This window comes from Equus caballus, chromosome 24 (assembly GCF_041296265.1).
Source record: "Equus caballus isolate H_3958 breed thoroughbred chromosome 24, TB-T2T, whole genome shotgun sequence".
Taxonomy (NCBI): Eukaryota; Metazoa; Chordata; class Mammalia; order Perissodactyla; family Equidae; genus Equus; species Equus caballus.
The window spans coordinates 47,562,547-47,574,863 of record NC_091707.1 but is presented as its reverse complement, the minus strand read 5'-3'; the positions used below and the strand labels follow the sequence as shown (position 1 = coordinate 47,574,863).

Here is a 12,317-nt window from a genome sequence, read left to right as displayed (position 1 = left end):
AAAGGGTTAATCTCCATAATATATAAAGAACTCACACAGCTCAACAACAAAAAAATCAAACAACCTGATCAAAAAATGGGCAGGGACATGAACAGACATTTCTCCAAAGAAGATATAAGGATGGCCAACAGACATGTGAAAAGATGCTCATCATCACTAATCATCAGGGAAATGCAAATCAAAACTACACTAAGATATCACCTTACACCCGTTAGAATGGCAAACATATCCAAAACCAAGAGTGACAAATGTTGGAGAGGTTGTGGAGAAAAAGGAACCCTCATACACTGTTGGTGGGAATGCAAACTGGTGCAGCTACTATGGAAAACAGTATGGAGATTTCTCAAAAAGTTAAATATAGAAATACAATATGACTCAGCCATCCCACTACTGGGTATCTATCCTAAGAACTTGAAATCAGCAATTCCAAGAGTCCCATGCACCCCTATGTTCATCGCAGCATTATTTACAATAGCCAAGACATGGAAGCAACCTAAGTGCCCAGCAACTGATGATTGGATAAAGAAGATATGGTATATATACACAATGGAATACTACTCAGCCATGAAAAAGGACACAATCGTCCCATTCACATCAACATGGATGGACCTTGAGGGTATTATGTTAAGCAAAATAAGCCAGACAGAGAAAGACGAACTCTGTATGACTCCACTCATAGGTGGAAGTTAACATATAGACAAGGAGAACTGATCGGTGGTTACCAGGGGAAGGGGAGGGGTGGGGGGAGGGCACAAAGGGTGGAGTGGTGTACCCACAACATGACTAACAATAATGTACAACTGAAATTTCACAAGGTTGTAAACTATCATAATATTAATAAAAAAAATTTTTTTTTAATTAAAAAAAAGTGGCCAGAGAACGTGAAATATATTATCCTCAAAGTAGCAACCATTAGTAGCAATCAGAAACTGCTTTCTTCAGCAGAAGATTAAAGGCAGAAGACAACGGAAAAATATCTTTAATATGTTTAAAGGTAATAACCGTCAACCTAGAGCTCTAAACCAAGCAAAAATATCTATCAAGAATGAGGGAAAAATTAAAATATTTTTAGACAAATAAAAACCAAGAGTTTGCCAAAATGACGCTCTTACTATGGGAAATTATAAAAGATGCATTTCAGGTGGAAGGCAAACAGTCTCAGATGGAAGGTCTGAGAGTTGGGAGAAAAAATAAAGGGTAAAAAAGGTAATAGAAAGATGGATAACTCCAAGTATATTAAATAATAAGAATGTCTTATAGGGTTGTAAATAGATATACTATGCAAATATTAACAATAAGAAAGCTGGTGTGGCCAAATTAATATCAGATGAAATTGACTTTAATGCCAGAGCAATATCAGAGATAATGATAGTTACTTTGTAATAATAAAAGGTAAATTAACCAGGAAGGTATAACCATTTAAAATGTGTAAATAATTAATAATATGACCTCAGGGGCTGGCCCAGTGGTGCAGCAGTTAAGTTCACACATTCTGCTTCGGTGGCCCAGAGTTTGCCGGTTCAGATCCCGGACATGGCACCGCTTGGCAAGCCATGCTGTGGTAGGCGTCCCACATGTAAAGTGGAGGAAGATAGGCACAGATGTTGGCTCAGGGCCAGTCGTCCTCAGCAAGGAGAGGAGGATTGGCAGCAGATGTTAGCTCAGGGTTAATCTTCCTCAAAAAAAAATAATAATAATAGTGATAATAATAATATGACCTCAAAATATATAAAGTGAAAGTTGAGAGATAGAAGAATTCACCAGCATAATGGGAGATTTTGAACAAACTCTTAGTAGTTGAAAGAACAGACAGGCAAAAGTTTGTAAGGATATAAAAGATTTGAACAGTAAAATGAGCGTATCTTAATTGTCATGTACAGAACACTGAACATAACTACTACAATATTACAGATACATTTAAAGCACATACTTTGTGTGCTTGAATATTGACCGTATACTGACTAGAAAGCAGTCTCAGCAAATTTCAAAGGATTGTAATTAATCAGACCATCTTCCCTCATCACACTGCAGTTACGTCAGAAATCAATAAAAAAGGACAAGATAAAAGCTAATCCCTTTGTGCAGGAGTCAAAAAAGAAATGACAGTGATCTTATAAGATGGTTTTAACAGAATGGTAATGAAAATACTTCATATCAAACTTGGTTGGGGATACAGGTGAGGCAGTATTTAGAGGAAAACATTTCATCTCAAAAGTGTATACTGGTGTTTGAAAAGAACAAAGCCTGCGGATAAATGAGATAAGTGTCCATCTCTCGAAGTGAGAAAGAAAACAATGTAAATTCAAATAAAGTAGAAGGAATGAAATAATTTAAAAATAAAGTGGAAATAAATGAAACAGAAAATAAGAGTACAATAAATAGAAAAAAACAAGCAAAACTGAACTATCTTGTTAAACGATGCAAACTTAAGTGGTAAAACTGTAAACAAGCAAGATAGCTGTTACCATAAAAAGTGAGAGTAGAGGTCACTTTTAGGAGAAGGGGTCCTCTTGAAGGGGAAGAGGCGTGCAGACGGCTTCTGAGGTGCTGACCAACTGTATATGGTGGCTAGACAGTTATTTGCTTCATAATATTTTATTAAAATTTTTATTTTGGATCATTACAGATTTACATGCAGTTGTAAGAAATAATATAGAGGGATCCCATGTACTTTTTACCCACTTTTGTCCAAGGAAACAATGCAAAACTATATATAGTACAATATCACAGTCAGGATGCTGACATGAATACAGTCAAGATATTGAACATTTCCACTCCACAAGGATCCCCCCCATTGCTCTTTTATAACCATACCCACCTCCCTCCAGCTCCACACACCCCCACCTCCTTAACCCCTGGCAACCACAAACTGTTCTCCATTTCAATCATTTTATCATCTCATGAGTGTTAGATAAATGAAATTATAAAGTATGCAGTCTTTTGGAAGTGGCTTTTCTCCCGCAGCACAATTCTCTGCATATTCATCCAGGTTGTTGTGTGTATCAGGAGGTCATTCCATTTTATTGTTGAATAGCATTCCATGGTATGGATGCACCATAGTTTGTTTAACCATTATCCCGTAAAAGATCATCGGGGTCGTTTCCAGTTTTGTGCTGTTACAAAGAAATTGCTATAAACATTCGTGTACAGGTTTTTATCTGAACATAAGTTTTCAGTTCGCTAGGGTAGACGCCCAGGAGTGCAACTGCTGGGTCATATTTAGTTTTAGTTTTTTAAGAAACTAACGAACTGTTTTCCTCCAGTAATGTATGAGTGATCCTCTCTCTCTGCATCCTCACTAGCATTTGCTGTTGTCACTGTTTTTTCATTTTAGCCCTTGTTAGGTGTATAGTGATACTCATTGAGGATTTAATGTGCATTTCCCTAATAGCTAATGATGCTGAAAATCTCGTTTGTATTTGCCATCTATATATCCTCTTTGGTGAAATGTCTGTTCATACCTTTGGTTATTTTCTAATTGGATTGTGTGTTTTACTGTTGAGTTTTAAATGTTCTTTATATGTTTCAGAAAAAATCACATGTTGGATAATGTGGCTTGTAAATAAATTCTCCCAGTCTGTAGCTTATCTTTTCATCCTATTAAAAGAATCTGTCACAGAGGTAGTTTCTAATTTTGGTGAAGTTCGATTAATCAGTTTTTCCTCTTATGGATTGTGCTTTTGGTGTCAAGTCCAAGAATTCTTTTCTTCTCCTAGGTCCCGAAGAATTTCTCATACGTTTTTTGCTAAAAGTTTTTTACAGGTTTACATTTTACGTTTAAGGACATGATCCATTTTGAGTTAATTTTTTTTAAGATGTGAAGGTGTGAAACTTAGACAGAAGTTCTTTTACCTTACTTTGTTGTCTATGGCTGTTCTAAGGCTCCAGTACCATTTGTTGAAAAGACTAGCTCACCTCCATTGACTTGTCTTTGCACTTTTGTAAAAAATCAGTTGGGCATATCTGCATGGGTCTGCTGCTGCACCTCTCTTCTCCTTCATTGATCTCTATGTCTATTCCTTCACCAACACCACAAAATCTTGATTATTGTAGCTATACGTAGTAGGCTGAATGGTGGTCCCCAAAAAGATATGCCCATATCTTAATCCCCAGAACCCATGCATATCACCATAATATATGGCAAAAGAGTGAATATTATTTTATGTGACTAAAGATGCGATTAAGTGAAGGCTCTTGAGGGGAAGTTTCCAGTGAAACCATCTGGGCCTGAAGATTTCTTTTGGGGAAGATTTTTAAATACAAATTCATAGGGCTGAACAATCACAGGGCTATCCAAATTATCCGTGTCATACTGGATGAGTTGTGGTAGTTTGTGTTTTTCGAGGAATTGGCCTGTTTCATCTAAGTTGTCAGATTGATGTGTGTAGAGTTGTTCATAGTTTTCCCTTGTTATCCTTTTGATGCCTGCAGGGTCTGTAATGATCCACCATTTCATTCTTGATATTGATCATTTGTGTCTTTAATTTTTCCTTGTCAGTCTTTTTAGAGGTTTGTCAATTTTATTGATCTTTTCAAAGAATCAGCTCTTTTTTTTTCACTGATTTCCTCTATTATTTTTCTGTTGTCAATTTCATTGATTTCTGCTCTAATCTTATTTCTTCTTTCTTGCATGCTGTGGGTTTATTTTGTTCTTTTTCTAGGTCTTGTGGTGACAGGTTAGATTATTTATTTGAGACTTTTCTTCTTTGCTAACATAAGCATTAAGTGCTATAAATTTCCCCTCAGCACTGCCTTAGCTACGTCCTACTAATTTTAATGGTTTATTAAATTTTCATTCAGTTCATTTTCTTTTCCCTGAGCAGGATTCATCCTGAGCTAACACCTGTGCCAGTCTTCCTCTGTATTTTGTATGTGGGTCACCACCACAGCATGGCCAATGATGAGTGGTGTAGGTCACACCCAGGAACTGAACACAGGCCTCTGAAGTGGAGCATGCCAAACTTAATCTCTAGGCCACGGGGCCAGCCCCTAGTTCATTTTTTAATGTGTTATTAAAATAGTGTATTTTCATTCTGATTCAGTTGAATTTTTAAAAATTTTTCCCTTGAAATTTCCTCTTTAACACATGGGTGTTGTCTAATTTTCAAGTGTTGGAGACTTTCCTGTTCTCTTTCTGTTATTGATGTCTAGTTTGATTTCATTGTAGTTGGAGAACATACTCTGTATGATTTCAATTCTTTTAAATCTGTTGAGGTTTGTTTTAGGGCCCAAGATATGGTCTGTCTTGGTATATGCTCTGTGGGCACCTGAAAAGAAAGTTTATTGTGCTTTCTTGGGTAGAATGTTACATAAATGTCGATTGGATTCTGTTGGTTGATGGTGTTGTTGAGTTCTTCTATATCCTTGCTGATTTTCTGTCTAGTTGTTCTCGATTTTGAGAGAGGTGTTGAAGTTTCCAGCTATAATTGTGGAATTGCCTATTTCTCCTTTCAGTTCTATTTACATGTTTTGAAGCTCTCTTGTTTGGATCGCATGCACTTAGGATTACTGTGTCTTCTTGATAGATTGACCTTTTTATTATTGTATTAAGTCACTCTCTGTCTCTGGAAATTTTCTTTGCTCTGAGTTTTAGCCATTCCAGCTTTCTTTTGATTACTGTTTACATGATAAGTGCTTTTTCTATCTTCTTACTTTTGAGCTGACCATATTGTTATATTTGAAGTGAGTTTCTTGTAAATGGTATATAGTTGGCCTGTTTTTAATCCACTCTGCCAATCTCTTTTAATTGGTGTATTTAGACCATATGTATTTAAGAACTAATGATATGTTAGGGCTTAAGTCTGCTATTTCATTTTTTGTGTTCAGTTCTCCGTTTTCTGTTTCTTTTTCCTGCTATTCAGTGGATACTTGAATAGTTTTAGAATCCCATTTTGATTTATCTATACTGTTTTGAGTATATCTCTTTGTATAGTTTTTAAGTGGCTGCTCTGTTTATGTATGTGTATATATACATAAATATAAATAAAATCATATATATGTATAGAGTCATGTGTCGCTTAACAATGGGAATATGTTCTGAGAAATGCATTGTTAGGTGATTTCATCACTGTGCAAATATTGTAGAGTGTACTTACACAAATCTACCTGTTATAGCCTACTACACACTTAGGCCATATGGTACTAATCTTATAGGACCACCGTCTTATATGTGGTCCATCATTGACTGAAACGCCATTATTCGGCACATAACTGTATGTGTGGACACATTTTTCATAGTCTACCAATGTCATCATGTTACCAGTTCAAGAGGAGTATAGAAACTTTACCTCCCTTTACATCCCTTTACCCTCCTGAATTTATTTATCTTAACTACTTCCTTTTTATACATTTAGAAACACATTAGACAGTGTGCTAATTTTTGCTTTGACCACCAAATATAATTTAGAAAACTCAGTATGAGAAGGAAAGCCTATCATATTTACCCATATTTTTGCTCACCATGTTCTTTCTTTCTGATGTTCCAAGATTCCTTATTTTATTGTTTCCTGTCTGCTTAGAGAACTTCGTTTAGTCATTCTGTTAGGGTAGTCTTCTGCCAACAAATTATCTTGGTTCTCCTTCATCTGAGAATGCGGTAATTCCTCTTCATTCATGGAGAATATTTTCTTGGGCATAGGGTTCTGGGCTAAGAGTTCTTTCAGCCCTTGAAAAATGTTTTGCCCCTTCCCTCTGGCCTCTGAGATTTCTGATGAGAAATTTGCTGTCATTCAAATTGTTTTTCCCCTATAATTAAGGTGTTGTTTCTCTCTCCCTACTTTCGAGATTTTTTCTTTGTCTTTAGTTTTTAGAAGGTTGACCATCATATAAGTGGTGTGGATTTCTTCGGGTTTATCCTGTTTGCAGTACACTCAGCTTCTTGAATCTGTAGGTTTATGTATGCTGCCATATTGGGGAGTTTTCAACCATTATTTCTTTAAGTACTTTTTCACTCCTGCTTTCTTTTGGGGGGGGGTCTCCAATAACATGAATGTTAGATCTTTTGTTATAGACCCACAGGTCTCTGTTCACGTTTTTTCAGCCTATCTGTCTTTGTTGTCCATATTGAGTAATTTCTATTGTTGCATCTTTAAGTTCACTGATTCTTTCCTCTGTCTCCTAGATTCTGCTATTGAGCTCATCCATACAGTTTTTTATTTCAGTTATAATATTTTTCGTTTCTAAAAATTTTTGTTTGGTTCTTCTCTGTGTCTTCTATTTCTTTGCTGAGACTTACTATTTTTTCGCATGTTTCAAGTGTAATCACAATTGCTAGTTGAAGCGTTTTTATGATGATTGCTTTATAATCTTTGTCAGGTAATTCAAGCATTTCTATCATCTCAATGTTGCCACTTATTGATTATATTTTTTCATTTGATTTGAGCTCTATCTTGTTCTTGGGATGACAGTGATTTTTCAATTTATTCTGGGACATTTTGGGTAATATGTTATGAGACTGGATCTTACTTAAACCCTCTTTTTGTCTGGCTTTTTCTGGCATCACTCCAGCAAGGGAAGGGAGTGCTGCCTCATTACTGCCAGGTAGGGTGAAAGTCCAGGTTCCCACTTGGCCTTCTCTGACATCCAGCTGGGATACTTCTCATTACTGCTATGGGGAACGGAGTTGCAGCACCCTAGCAGGCCTCCACGGATACCTTGAAGGGAAGGAATACTTGAAATCCATTCCTCCTCTCTCTCTCCTCACTGGAACTGGAAACTACTCACTGGAAATTCAAGCATTTGTCATTTCTTGCCTGGTCTGGACACTTAATTTATAAATGGCCCCCCCTACTTTCATATTGCCTCTCTCCAATCCTTCCTCCACAATCCTTCCAGAATGATCTTTAAAAAATACAAATCCAGTCATCACATTCCCCTACTTGAAACCCTTTCATGAGTCCCTATACCCTCCAGAATAAAAATCCAAAACAAAGAGAGGCCTTCAGAATTTGGTCCCTACCAAGTTCCAGCACCATCTCAGTCCACACTGGACCCCTGCACTCCAGCCACATCAAACTATTTGTCCTGGGGTGTAGGCCCTAATGGAACTGAGGCCCTGAGCCAAATAGAGAACAAGAGAAAAATGCCACAGTCACTTTCTCCTCCCATTTCCTCCCCCTCAGCATCTCATGCCATTCCTCCTACTCACTGACCCTAACTAGAAGCAAGAAGCCACAGGGCAAGAGAGCCTGGGTGAAACATTCCATGGAGATCAGTTCCTAGGCTACAGATCGGGCAGGGAAGGGAAAAGAATGGATGTGGCCAAGAGGGGCAGCCAAATGGAGAATAAGCACATTAAACTTCAAGCCAACCTAAGTCCTAGGGTGGCCATGAACCAAAAGTCTTATCTTGCCAAATGTCATTCTTATCCCCCAAGACCATGAAAGTTTCTGACAAGAGTTCATCAATGAGTGAATACCAGCATCCAGGTCTCAATTCAAATAATGTTACGAATAGAACCATTACTTTGCTCTTTATGGTTTAAAGATTCTTCATCGTTCAAAAAGGAATTAGATAATCATACCCATAGTCAGAATCTGGTTGGTACAATACAGATGATGAAACATATGCCCAACTATTCTCACTGATCCAAACATCTTTTCATTCCACTTACAATAGCCATTGCTTAAAATGTAGAATATTTTTAAATTATTTTGAGGTCCTATTGGCTTGTAACATTGGTGTACATTATTGTATATCAGTTTCTGTATCAACTGCATCATGTTTGCCACCAAAAGTCTAGTTTTTATCCATCACCATACATATGTGTCCCTTTACCCCTTTTGCTCTGCCCCTACTCTTATCCCCTCTGGTAACCACTAATCTTTTTCTCCTTATCCGTGTGTTTATCTTCCACATATGTATGAAATCATGCAGTATTTGTCTTTCTGTCTGACTTATTTCATTTAGCATAATACCCTCAAGGTTCATCCATGTTGTTGGAAATGGCATGATTTTTTCTTTTTCTATGACTGAGTAGTATTCCATTGTATATATATACCATATCTTCATTATCCATGCATCCATTGATGGGCACTTGGGTTGCTTCTACATCTTGGCTATTGTAAATAATGCTGTGATAAACATAAGGATGCATAAATCTCTTTGAATTGTTGATTTCGTGTTCTTTGGGTAAATATCCAGTATGGATCATGTGGTATTTCTATTATTAATTTTTTGAGAAATCTCCATATTGTTTTCCATAGTGGCTGCACCAGTTTGCTTTCCCACCAGCAGTGTATGAGAGTTCCCTTTTCTCCACATCTCTCCAACATTTGTTATTTTTTGTCTTGTTAATTATAGCCATTCTGTTGGATATAAGGTGATATCAAGTTGTAGTTTTGATTTGTATTTGCATAATAATTAGTGATGTTGAACATCTTTTCATGTACCTGTTGGCCATCTATATATCTTCTTTGGAAAAATGTCTTTTCATATCTTTATATATTTTGGAAATTAACCCTTTGTCAGATATGTGATTTGTGGATACCTTCTCCCAGTTGGTGGGTTATATTTTCATTTTGTTCATGGTTTCCTTTGCCTTGCAGAAGTTTTTAGTATGATGTAGCCCCATTTGTTTAGTTTTTCTTTTGTTTCTGTTGCCTGACTAGACTTGGTATTCAAAAAGATACTTCTAAGACTGATGTTAAAGAGTGTACGATCTATATTTTCTTCTAAGAGTTTTATGGTTTCAGGTCTCACATTCAAGTGTTTAATCCATTTTGAGCTAATTTTTGTGTATGGTGTAAGACAACAGTCTAGTTTCATTCTTTTGCATGTGGCTATCCAGTTTTCCCAGCACCATTTATTGAAGAGAATTTTCTTTCTCCATTGTATGTTCTTGGCTCCTTTGTCAAAGATTAGCTGTCCATAGATGTGTGCTTTCATTTTTGGGCTTTCAATTCTGTTCCATTGATCTGTGTGTCTGTTTTTCTGCCAGTACCATGCCGGTCTGATTACTGTAGCTTTGTACTACATTTTGAAGTCATGGACTGTGGTAACTCCAGGTCTGTTCTTTTTTCTCAGGTGAAAAACTGAAAGCCATTCCTCTGAGAACAGGAACAAGACAAGGATGCCCACTCTTGCCACTCTTATTCAACATAGTACTGGAAGTTTTGGCCAGGGTAATTAGACAAGAAAAAGAAATAAAAGGGATCCAAACTGGAAAGGTAGAAACAAAACTCTCACTGTTTGAGGATGATGTGATTCTATATATAGAAAACCCTAAATAATCTACCAGAAAACTATTAGAAATAATCAATAACTATAGCAAAGTTGCAGGGTACAAAATCAACATACAAAAATCAGTTGCATTTCTACACTAATAATGAACTAGCAGAAAGAGAAGTCAAGAATACAATGTGTTTTACAACTGCAACAAAAAGAGTAAAATATCTAGGAATAAACTTAACCAAGGAGATGAAAGACCTATACACTGAAAACTATAAGACATTATTGAAAGAAATCGAAGAAGACATAAAGAAATGGAAAGATATTCCATGCTCATGGACTGGAAGAATAAACATAGTTAAAATGTCTATTTTACCTGAAGCAATCTACAGATTCAGTGCAATCCCAGTCAGAATCCCAATGACATTCTTTACGGAAATAGAACAAAGAATCCTAAATTTTATATGGAACAACAAAAGACCCCAAATAGAATATTTTTATAATTTCCAGGAAAAATGTTATTCTTCAGCAGAATAGTTTAAATCTACCCAATGGGCTTTTAAACAGATAGATATCCTTGCCATTATATGTAGTTATACACTGCACCACAGCTGCTAGAATCCATAGGTAGAGTGACTTGTACTATATGCTTTGGATACTGTTAAGTAAATACTAAAAATGTATTTTAAAAATAACTCAATATTTAAAAAGTGAAGATTAAGTACTTACATTGTCAATAAACTTGAAAGCAAGAAGTTTTAGACCAGAATCATACAGGTGCTCTTCAACCTTCCCATAGCCCTGTCCCATATGCTTCTCACCTCCCCTCCACCCCAGGGCTTCTCTGATGCTATAGTGTGGGATGCCGTGAGACCCTGCTCCATGCCCATGCATGCAAAACCCAGAGGTGCAAGGAAACTAACACGCCATGGGGTAAACTTTTGACTGATGGACATGGGAACTAATGGAAAAATGCTTCTGCGTTTCCCCCCATACTAGTGGTCCTGTAGGATCAAGCATCCACCAATGGCAGTGGCCATCTTTGCTAACACCTCCATGTATTGGCTCCTCCTCCTCTGCCTTGTACCCCCTTTCTTTGCTTTCCTCCATGAGATCACATTCCCCAACAAAATACACATTCTCAAATCTCTGTCTTAGGCTCTGCTTTCTGGGATGCCTTAGTTAAGACATCTCAGCTTCAACTCTCTCCTTTCCCACACTAATCTTGCAAGCCCAGGCTCTCAGTTTTAATCAAATTTGCATAGAGTCTGAGAAAGTAACACTGACCTTTAACTGCCTCTCAGAGAAAACTCAGTGTTCCCATTTAGTCATTGATCAAAGGGAGGTTCTATCCTCATTCTTTATCATCATCGCTCCCTTCATGTTTTCCTTTGATCCAACTTCAAAGAGAAATAGTATTATAAGTAAAAGTTAAGTTTAAACAAAAGTTTGGAGGCCACCTATATAAAACACACACACAGACAGAATTTGAATTCTATAAAATATCTATACAGTCCCTCTAAGTTTGGTTTAGTAAGATTTGATCTATGTTTCCCAAATCAAATCTTGGAACCAGAGTCAGACATTTGAGATCTAGACTGTGCTCAAAAATCCATTTCATGTAGTCATTATATCTACTTAAGTAAAGACTTCTATAAGAGATAAGGAGCATATCAGAAGAAAGCTACACAAAACTGTTACATTTCTCCAAAGAAGATATACAGATGGTGAACAGGCACATGAAAAGACGTTCAACACTACTGAGCATCAGGAAAATGAAAGTCAAAATTACACTAAGATATCACCTTACATCCATTAGAATGGCTATAATCACCAAGACAAAAAATAACAAATGTTGGAGAGGTTGTGGAGAAAAGGGAACCCTCATACACTGCTGGTGGGAATGCAAACTGGTTCAGCCACTATGGAAAACAGTATGGAGATTTCTCAAAAAACTAAAAATAGAAATACCATATGACCCAGCCATCCCACTACTGGATATCTATCCAAAGAGCTTGAAATCAACAATTCAAAGAGCCTTATGCACCTCTGTGTTCATTGCAGGAGTATTCACAATAGCCAAGACGTGGAAGCAACCTAAATGCCCATCGACTGATGACTGGATAAAGAAGGTATGGTATATACATAAT

The 12,317-nt window shown here is 36.8% G+C and overlaps 1 long non-coding RNA gene across 3 annotated transcripts in view; it reads right to left on the bottom strand.

Moving 5' to 3' along the window:
• Positions 1 to 12,317, bottom strand: part of LOC138920557 (uncharacterized) — a 37,410-nt gene that overhangs the window by 24,505 nt on the left and 588 nt on the right. The gene's annotated exons all lie outside the window — the stretch shown is intronic.